Below are 15390 nucleotides of genomic sequence, written 5' to 3' on the forward strand. Positions count from 1 at the left end.
TTTTTCATAATTCTTGATATTTTTAAAATAACTTTTAGTGAGGAATTAAATTTACCTCTTAGCTCATTGAAAAGCAGGTTTAATTAAGATAATTTTAAGAAAAAGAAAAATAGAAAAAGACAATTCTGTTTGAGTACAGTCGCCTCCAAAGGTGTAAAAAGGTAAAAATCGTAATTTGTATAAAATCTTTCACAAAAAAAAATCTGTTGGGAATATTACCATAGTTCCATGGGCTTTTTTGTAGGCCATGCCTTTCTTGACATCCCCGTTCCGGCTTGACGTCGACTTAATAGGCACCCTGTATATCTCGACAAACATATCTCGACCAGTCTGTATCATGTCTGACCTTAAAAATTATCAGTTTATGACTCGATACTACCTCAAATGGCTTTGGTTGGTTCCGCATAATAGTGAAAGTGTTGAATATATAGTAAAATGGAGGGATATACACCGATTAGCATACGGAGTGAAAACACAGCTCCAAAAAAATTTCACCGTAGAAAAGAAACACAAACTTACCTCGAAATTTTACAAGAAAACCGCCGCATTCAATACGTAGTTTACATATACCAATTCTTTTTTATATGGCTCTCATTTAATAAGTTCTGAAATAAAGCAAGTGCTCCTGGCCCTCGACTCGCGCAATAGAACCGATTTATTACGGAATTTTTTTAATTCCAGCTGAGGTATCGACTGTTAAAAGGTATCAAGAGTAAATGTGCTTATATGTAAATATGTCAAAGAATATGTCTCCCGACATTTGCTGTGGTAAACTTTGTTATATAAAAATATTTTATTCGTGCGTCATCTGCGCCTCTACAAAACGCGCTCAAACATGGCGTTGCAAGCAAGAATCCTATATACTCCAATTTAGAGTTTCATGCAGTTGCTTTATTTCAAAAACTGACTGAAATTAACAAACAAAACAAAAGTATCTCTTATCAAAATGCGCAAATGCAGCGCGTATACGCGCAGATGACGTGTGTTTACGGCGCGTAGTCATCGCGTAAAAATACGCCGTTTACATAGGCTCTGAGACTTTTAACGGGTGATTCTATAATCGAACCTCGGCACCGATTCCAGGTTTCACCAGAGGAGATTTAGAATCGTGGGCTTAAGTTGAACACACTGCGATTTCCTATAAAGCTCCAGTGATACTGCTATTGAGTTTTATTTCGCTAGACGTGATTTCAATATAAATCTAACACCAGAGATTGCAACGGGCCTGGCCTATATTGTGTACTTTGCTCTGGCAATCCATGAATGTTTCGCTGTTGAACACAGATCTGTTTAACCACGGAAAGAAAAGCAATGGAAGTGTCTTAAGCCTCGCTTACGAACAGGACCGCTGTCGCCAAAAGGCCCGCAAATAAATGATAAACACTACGAAATCTTGATAATTATTGATCGTGTTTAAACTTTACTCAGTCGCTATGTCGTTGGTTTAATACCTTTATTGCAAGTTACCATGTTTTCATTTTATATTGACATTTTATACAGCGTGCTGACACCTTGCAGCCTTTGTCTGGACTACGACGAACGACTAACATTGACATGATTGCAGATGAACGACAATTTGCACGAAAGAATTGACACAACCATAACGTACAAAGCGAAAATGGCGGACTGAGCTCAAATAGGCGGAACTACGCCTACAGTTGGCACGCGTGCTACGCTAACGAACCACTACTGTATTTATTGTTGTGTGTACGCTACGTTGGTCATATGTGGTTTGTTCGCGTGATGCTATTACGAAATTTAGTCGTGTGTCTAACACGTGTGTGCGACAATCGATAACACTTGCAGTGCCACTAAGAACTTTAAATGGCAATAATCAGGGCGATATCACCTCTGCTCTCGTCACTCTGAGGCGCAGTTCACAAGTCTGAAGTTTCACTCGCACCTTTAGGTTGGTTTCACAGCTGTGCGTACGGTCCATACGGACTGTCCGCCTGCGGGGCAATCTGCGTCACTGTAGAAAGATGTTGTAACGCTACACCTTTTCCTCTCCTCCGGTGCTCCCATCCGCACTGATCTGAAACCAGCCTAACCCTTCAAAACCGGAACTCTACATATTGTTTGCCAGCAGAAGTAGGTACGATGGAAGTGCCTGGACTAACCCTTTTACAAGAAGTTTAATCTTAGAGATAGAGCGGCAAGAAGCTTAATCTTAGAGATAGAGCGGCTGCTTTTGAATAGAGAGTTCATAGAGTTGAATACCTGGAAGCGGCTTATACATATGAATAAAATACCTACATGTTTTTGTCAATGTTTGAGACGATAGTAAATATTGCGTTGTTTTATTTTTGATGATCTGGATGTTGATAGAAAACGTATGGGGTTGGCGATTCGGAGTAATATATCAATCTGAGCCATAAGTTGACAAGTCCCATGTGTAATTTCACCAGCACCCTTACCTTACTCTTCAAAACTGAAAAACAGTAATGCTCACATTACCTCTTGGCGGCAGAAATGTATACGATAGCAGTACTTCTTTGGACGAACTCTATCACAAGGAGCTCTACTGCTACTAAACTCCAGCTGATGGGAGTGCCGCTCCTGGTGTAGTGCATCGGGTATGTTTGCAGTAGTGCACACGGACAGCTTCCAGGCTGCGGAAAGAGATTGTCTCCCTGTTGTGTCGTGTGAGACAAAGTCCTAACAGCATTCTAAAAGCCATAGTGAAGTCTCAATTCATTCTCGAAAGAAATATAATCAAATGTGAGTAACGTCAAGTTATTAGATTTATAACTAATATCAACAGGTAACTGATTAAAAAGTTTTAATAAAAGCAAAATAAAACTGTTTACTTAATATATTTCAATGAACCGAAGCAGTGTCAATTCGAAACTGCTTTGTTTTGCAATGAGCTTTGACGCGAGTTTGCAGGAGGTAGAAGTTGTGCTGGCCAGCGACCCTATAAATGACGATCGTATTAGATTTCATTTTTTTAATTTCGAATTTCGTAAAACAAATTGTGGTGTCGTATTTTTTTTTAATAAGTAATAAATAACGAACACACTCAACATAGCCCCGCACTTGGGAAACCCTGTATCACGGGTGCCATGGACACACACATAGACAACCACAACACCCAAACTTACGAGATAAATAAATGTAGGCCATACAAATATTTCTCCCGGCCCGGGAATCGAACCTGGGACCTCTGCGTGGCAGTCCGGTGTGGTAACCGTTCGGCCACAGAGGCAGTTAAGTGTCATAAAATTATATATACCATAAATTTTACTGTACGTCATTATTGACAACAATGTTCAGCAATTAGCTCCTTCAACATAGTTATGAATTAATACGAAACTTGATGAGCGTGCAAACGTCAAAACGGCCATTACTGTAGTGTAAGAGGACAACACTACGTGACAAACAAATAGCGTTGTAATTATATATTATGTCTGTTATGTTTTATAACTTTAGTTTTTCAATAAATACAACAAGAAGAAATAAATAATATGAAAGAGCCGATTCGAAATATAAATGCGCCTACCTAGTCAGACAGATGCAATAAAGTTTTATTACAACCCCGCGAACCGCACAGAAAAACTACACTGATATTTTAAAAAGCTCTCTCAAAAGTTATTGCGTTTTATAAAACTCTTATAACTTGACTAGATGTTATTATCCTCACTGCACTGACTCAGCTTTTACTTTGCACCCGACTACGGCATAACCAAAAAGATGGTGGCTAAACAACCATTTTCAATGTTCGAAAAGCTCACGTCTAGAAAATACATGTCAAGATTGATTACTGTGTTCGGTTGTCAAAAAAACTCGGTCACGATATCACAAAGTTACAAACCACGATAAGACTGCTGTATACAACTACAGAGCTACCAATTAATCTGTGACATCTGTTGTAGCGCACTTAACACTGGTCTCTGCATTGTTATTAATATGCAGTGACTGACGTTAATGATTCTATTGCTTCTTATAATAGCCGTGTCAGAGACAGACATAATTTGGTGGTGCTATAGAACAATAAGTCGCAATATAGACGGCGGCGGCCACCTTTGCGGATATAGATATGTAATACAACGCGAGCCTTCATTTTAGGAGGTAAGTTGTGGGGGACTGCCCCTCGCGTTGAAAATTAATATGAATAAAATAAGAACAGACGGAGAAAATTTGACACAGCTCCGACATTGACAAGCGCCCGATGGCGACTGACGGGGTAGTGAGCTGCGCGACGCGTTTCCATGTCGCTGGTGCTATGGACACACACATAGACAACCACAAATTACACCCAAACTCACGCGAAATAAATGTAGGCCGCAGAAATAAAAGTAGTAAAGTGAGTATTACTGGGTTTTAGTTTTGAAGAGAGCTGGTGAAATTACAGGCACGAGGGACTTTTCAACTTATGTCTCGGCGTGACGGGCGCAGAGGCAGTGGCCCTTAGATCTTAACGATTTAAAGCTCCGAGCGGCACTGTAACTGTTATGGACAGGTGTGTCGCTTACCACCAGGCGCAAGACTTGTAATAAAAATATTTTCGTACAATATTTTCGTGCAATTTTCGAAGCTCGAAAAATTTCGAGCTCGTTTGCTCACTGAATCCGAGACTGCACAAATGTAGAAAAGTCGGACCCACTTTGGATGTCGCTTGTGCACTAAGTCCGATTCCAATCCGAGAAATTACGAATATAGTTTGTACACCTACAGATTAAATGATACTCCGTACTCCTGTGACTATTCGGGCCGTCATTCTCGGATTCGGAACTGGGGGTCTACTCTTTTTTTTTTATATATATATAATAGACACACGCTTGGCCACAATCTCACCTGATGTTAAGCGACGATGTGACCGACGATGGGACGCGTTTGCCTAAAAAATGCCTATTCACTCTAGCCTTGAATAGCCCCAAATTGTACTTTTCGGGAAATACAGATAGAGACTGGTAGAGCATTCCATTCCTTTGCCGTACGCATCAGAAAGGAGGAAGCAAAGCGCTTAGTGCGAATAGGTGGAATATCAACGACATAAGAATGGAGTGCTCCGGACCTTCTAGTCGACCGAAGGAGGAACGGTGAGGGCGGAACCAAATTGAAAAGTTCCTGCGCACACTCCCCGAAATGTATCCGATAGAAAACCGACAAGCAGGCTACTTTTCTGCGATGATCGAGATTTTGGAGCTTCGACTCCACAAGAGGATTATTGTTAATAAGTCTCTTTGCTTTACGCTCCACCGAGTCCAAGGCAGCTAACTGGTATTGGGCAGAGCCGTCCCAAAGGTGGCAGCAGTACTCCATACAGGATCTAACTTGTGCTTTATATAGATTTAAAAGCTGTTCAGGTGTGAAGTACCGCCTGACCTTGAAAAGTATGCCTAGTTTTCTGGCAGCAGTTTTACTCTCGATCACCGTCCGAAACAATTACTGCCATATAAGCAATACTTGACCAAATGAAAAGACGCGTGATGGGAATGAAGCTTCACACTTGATACTTGTCTTTTAATTTTGTCGAATATTACTTATTTGATGTGGAACGGAGCTCGAGAGTAGACCCCCTGATACGAATCGGATGTAGTGCGCAAATTACGTAAAATGCTATTAATAAAAGCTTTAAATTAAGAATGTTTATTTTTAAGTGACCGTTTGTTTACAAATGTTCTTTATTAATTGGTTAAACGTTTCGAACCCTTTGTTGCGTCGCTATGCATGTACTTGTATTTACAATGAAGCGGTTTCGTCTTGGTCTTTGGGTGTAAACAGAGACTCGACTGCGCTTCCTGCGGCAATCCCAAGCAGTCTACCGTACCGACCTTGTGTAAACACGCCAAGTCGTGTTTGCCGTAGTGAACAACATAGACAATGTAAAGCAATTAATATCACTCTACTGCATCTTTGTAAACTAGAAGAAAGCCCTGTTCAGATATAAGCGATATTTGCTACCGCTGTGGGTAGCGAAAAGAGAGATAAATTTATTGAGATTTAATGTTACTAGTGATGCAATGGGAGTGTCGTGACGGAAACAGATGTTAAAAGTAAATCTTAGCCGAACGGAAGCGGATGCGGAAGTGTAAACACTATTTATTTTAACACAACATAAAGCTGCTAAAAAAATGCGTGGTTCCGTCGTTAACGTTGTAAACTTCCGATTGAAATCCGTTATATAAGACGCGGAAGCAGATGTGAAAAAGCGTGCGGAACTCCAGCAGTTGCGGAAGCAGAAACTGAGGTGTGTTGCATCACTACACGTTACGCGTAGCGTGGCCTTATTCAATGACAGACAGGCGAAAATCAAGAAAATTTCGCTACCCATAACGGTAGCGAACATCGCATATATCCGAAAAGGAATACCGCACTTTGAAATCAATAGCATTGAAAATGAAAGAGTCAACGGAAAGGCTTGTAGAAATAAATTTCGATTTGTAAAAGCAATATTTCCATTCAGTGACTGTATTGGTTTCCAGGCTCGAAATATAGAAACGGTAACCAGATATGATGCGTAGGATCGGCACGCGGCGTGTTTTTCGTCGCTTAAGAAATTACTTTATTACCAATACGACGGAACAAATAATCAAGCCAATTACGAACGATTTGGCCACTAAAACCCTGTGGTGATCATTGACTTAAGATAGTTAGGACTGTCTTTCTGTACCACTGGTGGTATAATTTTGGAACTCGACTGTCTATACCCTTCAGCGTTTATTCCCAGTAGTTCCATGTACCCAGTTCCACGCGGTACAATTGGACGTAGTTTAGCAAAAAGGAACCAATCCACTAAAAAGTGATTTATTATTTGTTATTATTGTTTGTTATTATTTGTACCAAACGGTTCCTAAAATCTAACCTCTTAGTACAGCAAAAATGATCCAACATATAAACATAAATAAATTTCTCTGGAGTTACATGACATTGTAAGTTTTGAAAATAATTCCAGAGTGAGAAACACGTCTAAACTTCTAACTGCCATGTCTCGAAAGTGACTGGATGTGCATTGGATCCTTTTTGTTTAACTACGTCCAATTATAACCCAAGAGTTCCATAAATTGAACTAGAGATACGAGTAAATTTAATTCTTTTATCTTTATTCCCATTAGTTTCACATACAGAGAGAGTCCTAAAACTGCACTTAGCACCCATTTACTATGTCAAAGTCGTACCACTAACCCGTTTAAAGATATTGACATAAGATAGTGTACAAACTAAAACAATTTCCGGGGTGTTCCCGGTAGTTCCCCGGAGATTTAGTAGCAGTAGAGCTCTTTGTGAAAGAGACCTTACCTATTTCTGCCGCCTAGTAGTAATTTCAGCATTACTGTGGTCCGGTTTTGAATGGTAAGGGTGCTGGTGAAATTAGAAACACATGGGACCTGTCAACTTATGTCTCAGGGTGACGGGCGCAACGGTAGTGCCCCTCAGATCTTTGCAATTTAAAGCTCTGGGTGACACTGAAACTGTTATGGACAAGCGTATAGCTTACCATCAGGTGCGTTGTTCGTCCCGTCACTTGATGTTATAAAAAAAAGGTTTTTTTTTAAATTTATTATTCAATTTACAATTAAACACATATGTACATTTAGTAGCACATTTAGTACAATTTGTCAACTTTGCGATTTACACCTCTGAATGGCACTGGAACTGCAATGGACAGGAGTGTCGTTTACCATCAGACACTCGGCTTCTTCGTCCGGTTACTAGGCATCATAAAAAATAAGCTAATTTTATCTGGTATAAGGAATTTCCTGGTTTGCGACCAGGTAGTCGGCATAGTCTTCGAGCACTATCCAAAAAAGTATATAATATCGTATTACAACCAAATTTCACATGACACAACACTTGCTGATGATGTTCACGATTCTTGACAATTTACCTTAAGTGTTATAGAAGTCAAGTTAGCGTGAATTCATATTCCTGTCAAAGTGCTGCAAGAGCTTCTATTTTTCCCCCATAATGTTTGAAATGCAGCAAGACTGAAAGCCCTAATCACCACTAGTCATCTGCTGTGGCCAATGTGTAGTCAGGTAGGTTGCTACAAAGACAAGATATTTAGATGCGGTTCTAGGGATGCTAATCTAACTCCTTGTGACTGCGGTGCTTCAACATAGTTCACGCAGCACTTGCTTGTATTTATTTATTCAGGTAACGTCATATATAACATATAGCTTAAATTGTGCAAATATATGACGGATACAAAATATTTATTTATATTCTAAAAAAAAAATATGCCTTAGAACCACTAGAATGTCAGTTCTCACATTTTTTTCTTAAATATATTTAAGGAATTTGCACAGATATCAACACCATAAAGACGCTGCATAAAAACTACACGATCGCCTGAGAACTACTACTAAAATCGTACATTAGTACAGAATAGAGGCGACCCTCGCCACCGCCACGCCGGCTCCGTATCAAGTAACGGCGCCGCCGCGATGCGTGTATGAAAGTGCGTAATGCAAGGGCGGCTACAAGTCCTGTACCGCTGTTGTTCCGGTGCCGTTTGTTAGCCTTACACCTGCTTTTGGAACTACTCAATACAGTTACACAGAAGTGAGTAGCCCTAAAGAGACGCATAGGCACTATAAGAAGATGATAATATAACTTGTTTACATCAGAACCTATCAATAATAATGATTGCAGCAACTACCGCATAGTTATCGCAAATTTTTATATTGTTAATTGCCAAATCATCATTGTTAAGTAGTACATGTAAGTGTGATCGCTTTCATTAACAATTTGTCAAACAAGATGAAAGTTAGTTTGATTGGAAACCAATTTCTGTTTTCCGTGCACCTTTTGACATGAGAGTTATTTGAAGCTTTTGCATGCAGGTTTGAATGGGAAATTTTTAAAGTGAGTTTTGTGCATCATTTCTATTACGCGACACGGCCCGAATGGCATCCGTAGCGAGCTTGCCAGATGATGTGGCTTGAAGCTGACAGTTGTACTTTGCGTTGTTCTATTGGAGCGTTTACCACTTTAGTTTTATACATAGGGCGCACTATAAATTTCCGGAACTGGCCACTTACATAAACAATATTTAAAAAGTAATTACAACATTTGAAAATGGAACTATTTGGCTGTAGAATACAGTTTCTTTTGTCTGACTGCCACTTGTTTCTACATTGTGGCGTCATTTTCGAAATTGGTTGTCTGCATCACCATAGATTTTTATCGGGAAAATTTTCGTAGTATGATTTTCTACGACTTTAAGTGTGATTTAACAGATCAGCGGAGCTTCGCTCGGTTTCAAACTGCTTTTGGCGATGAAGCACCATGCAAGACGAGTATTTATAACTGTTTTCCAGAATCCAAACGCGGTCGTGTGAATCTCAGTGACGAATTTCGTGATGGTCGTGAACCGAAACCAACCAAATTGACGCGCATGCAAAGTGAAAAGCGGATGATTGCTTCTTTTTTTAATAAAACTGGACACGTGGCTACTATTGCTTTGGAGCATCGTTGTACCGTGAATAGTGATTGGTACACGACCATTTGTTTGCCGGAAGTTATTGACAAACTCCGTAAAAATAACTGTAAACGCCGTATCATCTTGCACCACGATAATGCCAGTTCTCACACGGCCAGACAGACAAATGAATTTTTGAAGGTGAACAACGTTGACCTTATGAGCCATCCCGCGTACAGTCCCAACCTGGCACCTTGTGACTTTTATTTATTTCCATAAATTAAGAACCAATTACGCGGTCAACGATTTTCATCACCTGAAAAGGAGAGAATAGTATGAAAATTATGTTTCAGAGATTGTCACGGAGGAGTGGCATTAATGTTTTCAAAATTGTTTCATTTTTATGAAAAAATGAATTAACGCTAACGGAGAATATTTTGAGAAACAAGAAATTTATTTTTAACCATTTATAGTATTTTTTTCTTATTAATTCCGGAAACTTATAGTACGCCCCACGTACGTATTACACCCACTGTTTTTATTAATAAAGGTCGCTTGAGTGCATCAATTGCTTTTTGTAAAATTTCCGCTTATTATTGAACAGCACTTAAATACTGCTCAAGATCGTTAAGATCTTGATCGTTATGATCGTACTCATGGGTAGGGTGATGGTGATAAATACCGGAAAACATGAGATGCATCACAACCGATACGCACTTAATACCGGACTTAGAGTCGATTGCTACTACCTCAGTTCAAATTTAATTTTTTCCCGCACTGTATCGGTTCTATTGCGCGGGTCGATTGGCACGGGACATCGGGACACTGGCTTTATTTCAGAATTTTCTATTTTAGAAATTTTTAGAAATTAAAGCTATTTGAAAAATGTTTGTCATCCACTGTACGTGTTCTGTTTAGTTCAGTTGATGTTAAAAAAACATTGGTGTATGTAAAGTGCTTATTGAACAGCGGTTTTCTTGTAAAACGTCGAGGTAAGTTTGTGTTTTTTTTTCTATCGTGAAAATTTTTAGGAAACGTGTTTTCACACCGTGGGTACACTAATCGGTGTATATCCTCAATTATACCAAAGTCATTTGAGGTTGTATAGAATCAGAGTCGTCTATTAATTAATGTACGCCACATACGAGATACTCATTTTTGTGAAAGAGCGGTGTTTTATGTTACAGCAACGAGCATCCGATTTCAAAAACTTCGTTGATTGCAATCAGAATTTCCACGTACTCTCGTTTTTATATTTATATTCTCGGTGATTTCCAATTACACATATTGCAGTGCAAAGGCTTCCGTTGAATTTATTTCGCTTCGTATACTGGATGATGTGATCTGTGAAATTGAAAAAGTTTTTAATGTTTTTAAATAGTGGCCGTGGATGTGGAACTTTTACCATGGGGATCTCGATGTCTCTGTCTGTTATGTTAACGTCTAGGGGATAGCTCGCCTTGGCTAGTGGTACTCAACCTGGTGCCACCTCAGTCTTAAAACTCATTCAGAGTAAATTATGTATTTACTGTACCCGGTATTGTATTTGCCAAGTTTCATTAAAACCGGTTACCGGAATCATACCCTAGTTTGCCGCCTTAAGAATAATACTGAGGTACCCTCTTTCCAACAAAAAAGAACCATCAAAAACGGTTCACAAATTAAACATTCGGTTAAAAATTAAAATATATTCCATTTCTTTTTCATATCGTTATGAACCATAGCCTGATTTGCGCTCATCTCACTCGTCTACAGCCCGCGGCTTTGACGATGTCGTCAGCCCGTCGTGCTGCAGGAAGTTTCACGTTTCTATAACCACTTCTTAGCCGCCATTCTGTTGTCACTCTCTCTGATATGTCAATGCCAATAAATACTTCCAATAAGCTTAAGTAACTCTAAAACTCTGAAACCTATGCTTAAATGAATAAGACATTCTTAACAACATGTATTATGAGTGTCTTTTGCAATGCAAGCAAGTTTAATGCAAGTGGATATAAGTGATGAGACGAACAAGTCGTGCGCCTGGTGGTAAGCGACACGCCTGTCCATAGCAGTTGCAGTTCCAGTTAAATAACAAAGATCCGAGGGGCACTGTCACTGCGCGTCATCCTGGGACATAACGTCGTCTTACTTTGTCAAACTACTGTCTTATAAAGAGTGATTATTCTGCCGCCCGCTACCTGAAATGCGGCGTAGTGACAAAATATTTTTTTGAGATATCATAAAAACCATAATCCCGGTTTCAGAATATTGAATTTGTCTAGTACACTATAATATTTTTAATTACAATCACATAACGTTTGTTCTATGTACACTTACCTTAGTGTATCGCTGGTTACATATTAAAGCGAGCCTAGATTTTAGAAATTTGACACAGATCCGAAGTCGACAAGCGCCTGATGGCGACTGACGGGGCTGTGGGCGGCGCGGCGTACCGTTAAACCGCTGGCCAATTTGTAATTGGGATACATGTGAATTTAATATTTAATTAAACTTCAGTTGAAAACCAAAACTTGCAGGTTTTCTCTAGTACTTAAAGAGAAATATCTCCATATAAAAATTATGCGCAAACTTTGATATTTTATTCTTAAATAATTCGTTTAAAACTTTATTTTAGCCTGGTTTCAGAATTTTACAAAATCGTACAAAGTACATTGACGTGTGACTCTTTAAACAATATCCTTTGGTGTATCGCACATTTTTTGTAGGACCGTTTTTTAATAATAAATACCTAAACCATTTGATCGATCAAAACAGTTTTTTCCACTTCTCTTGCGGTGACAAGCTTTGATTCAATGAATTCTCGACAAATGCACTCTTGTATACTGTCCATCACCATTATAATATAAATCTGAAATAATCTCTGTACAGAGAACTAAACAACGTACGTGGAATTACATCTATTTGCCAAGTTTTATTGGAATCGGTTACCGGAAAATGCGCAAACCCGGATTCATCCTCTAGTTCGCCACTACACGGAACTTGACACAGGAGATAATAAAAATCGGTTCTCACTACTCAACCTATATTGAGAGAGGAAAACGCCTTGAATTGAAGAATAGCAAAATAACCCATTAAAATAATTGCTCCTTACAAAGAAATTTAGGTGCTATTTATAAAAATGAATCTTCATGCGTGAACAGCCACCCTTAGATGTAGATGATTTTCTTTAAAATTAAATGGTACCAATATGGAGGTACCCTCTTTACAACAAAAAAAGAATCATGAAAATCGGTGCACAAATACCGGAGTTATCGCGTAACACACATACAAAAAAAAAACGAGTCGAAGTCGGTTAAAAAGGTTAGACACTAAAAACTTTTCTCGCTAACAATTTGTGAATTAGTAAACTAGAACATACCTACGTTGAAATGAGAAATCAAAGTTAGAACCGAGTTTTAGACTAGCACATTAAACTTTCAGCCTATTGAATAATGAATAATGGATTTCAACAGGTTTCGATAACTTTAATACTAGGCTTTTTACTCGGCGTCGGCAAACAAATCTCAAGTACATTATCATCTTTTTCACACAGCATCAGTACGTTTTGAATTTGAAGTTTCTAGAGATTTCTATACATACTATGGTTATGTTGATTTCAACACACAAAAAGATGAGACCAATTTTTCGATTGAAGAGAACAGACAGCGGCAAACCGTATTTTAAAGATCTTCGAAAACTGACTATTTACTATTATTTATTATATTCCTTCACTCTATGCAACTGCTGTACGCTAAAGCGAAGACGTTATGCAAGCGTGTAAAATTACCTTTATACGTAAAAGTATTTTCATAATGAATGGCGCCAAAAATTAACAAGGTGTGACAAAAAGCTTATGCTATTTAAAAAGCCTTACCTATTACTGCTTGTTAAGGGTGCTGGTGAAATCACAGGTACATGAGACTTGTCAACTTATGTCTCAGGGTGACAGACGCAGTGGCAGTGCTCTTAAGATCTTTGCGATTTAAAGCTCTGAGTGACACTGCAAATGTTATGGACCACCAGTACCAACAGGCGGACAACTTGTTCGTCCCGCCACTTCGTATTATAAAAAAAACAAACCGCTTATTGATGAATAAAATGTACGAGTACTGTAAAGTAGTCAAGTCAAAGTCAAAGATTATTTATATTCCATAGGTAAAATAAATTTACACTTGAAATCGTCACATTTAAGCTACTGCTCGTTCACTACGCTGACCTCCCTGAGAAGAACGTGCAAGAAACTCTAGGGATTGCTCTTTTCAAATAAACGTAAATGCTATGGAATACACTTTGAATCAAATTTGTGTGGATTCTGGAGCCATGTCGTCTTTCCATACATATTTATCTAACACGTAGTCTTCAATTTTGTAATATGATTTTCCGATCAGAATATTTTTAATGTAGTTTTTCAACTTAGGAAATGATAAACTTAATACATGCTCCGGAATCTTATTGTAAAAACGTATACAGTTCCCCATAAAAGAGTTGTTTACCTTGGTTAAACGAAATCGTGGTACCATGAGTTTGGATTTAGCTCTAAGGTTAATATTATGGACATCTTCTTTCTTATTGAAATTATGTATATTTTTACGGGCATATAAAATATTTGAGTAAATGTACTGTGATGCCACAGTCATGATACCAGTCTCCTTAAACTTTTCTCTGAGAGAAACCCGACACCCTAGACGGTACATAGAACGAATCGCTCGTTTTTGCAATACAAATATGGTTTGAATATCTGCCGCTTTACCCCACATGAGAATCCCGTAGGACATTATACTATGGAAGTAACTAAAGTAAACTAGTCTAGCAGTACTAACATCGGTAAGCTCACGTATTCTGCGGACTGCGTATGCAGCGGAGCTTTACCTGCTGAGCTTAAAGTCGAATTTTTATGTTCTTTTTTTTTCATTATCTCATAATCTAAATATTTGTGTATTTATTATGCCGATATTGGAATACTCTTTCTTATTTTGACACCTATGTAGCTAGGAAGGTCAGGTTGGATCATTTTTTCAAACGCGTTTTAAACACATATATAGTTTTCAGATTTTAACAAACGTCTATTGTATGAAATGAAACAACAATTTCTAAACTATTCATTTATTAACCATTAGTTAACATAGATTATTACAGACATCCAAAAAATCAACAAAATTTGAGATTCGAGCTTTGTTTCAATGTAGCCAACTAGTTTTGTGGTAAAATAAATAAAAAAAACTACAGTGAAACATAATATAGCATCCATAATACTTAGTCTAGGTAACAAACCTACTAATAAAAAAATGCGCTTTTCACATAGGACAATCATCGCAAATGTCAGGATTTTGAGTACATACTCGTAACATGTTAGTCCAGTCAACTTTGGGACCTTTCTAATCAGAGTAATTACTTTTGCATTTAGCATATTCATTCTCCTTGTCTTCTGATCCAATGCTGCTATTTGAATCGTCCAATACCATTTTAACACCCGTTCATGTCGCACTGTTTGTCCAATTTAACCAACTATGTGATTCTAAAAATAAATCTAATAAAATAAAACCTATTAATGCCGGAAATTGTTTGACGTAAGTTGATTGTAGATAAATTACGCTTCCATGCTGTAAATTACAAACACTGTATGCTTACCTTTAACTTGACTAAAATCTTAGCATGGATCTATGGAATTTACATTAAAAATAACATAATAGATTTTTCAAAACAACAGACTTCAAAATCATAACAAAAAAACATGGCCAATATGCTATGAAGTTAGACGTATCGCTAGATATTGCCAATTAAGCAATTAATAAATACTTTTTGAGAAATCCAATTATGTTGCCGGTCCAATATGCGAGACATTCCTTTACATTTTACAAAATACTAAAATTGACCCAAATAACTATCCAGCCATTTAAATTACTGGCTGACCTAATAAATCCGTATGTGCACGACGAGCTGATTGATGATTTTATTTAAAAAAAAAATGTTATTCCTGAAACGATGAAATTAAATAAATGTAAGTAAATGGAATAGATTAGCCAAAAAATCCGTGCGATTTT

The 15390-nt window shown here is 38.0% G+C and overlaps 1 protein-coding gene across 2 annotated transcripts in view; it reads left to right on the forward strand.

Moving 5' to 3' along the window:
• Positions 1 to 15390, forward strand: part of LOC113239212 (calcium/calmodulin-dependent 3',5'-cyclic nucleotide phosphodiesterase 1C-like) — a 195665-nt gene that overhangs the window by 151755 nt on the left and 28520 nt on the right. The gene's annotated exons all lie outside the window — the stretch shown is intronic.

This window comes from Hyposmocoma kahamanoa, unplaced genomic scaffold (genome assembly GCF_003589595.1).
Source record: "Hyposmocoma kahamanoa isolate Upper Pololo Valley unplaced genomic scaffold, ASM358959v1 99702, whole genome shotgun sequence".
NCBI classification, from domain to species: Eukaryota; Metazoa; Arthropoda; class Insecta; order Lepidoptera; family Cosmopterigidae; genus Hyposmocoma; species Hyposmocoma kahamanoa.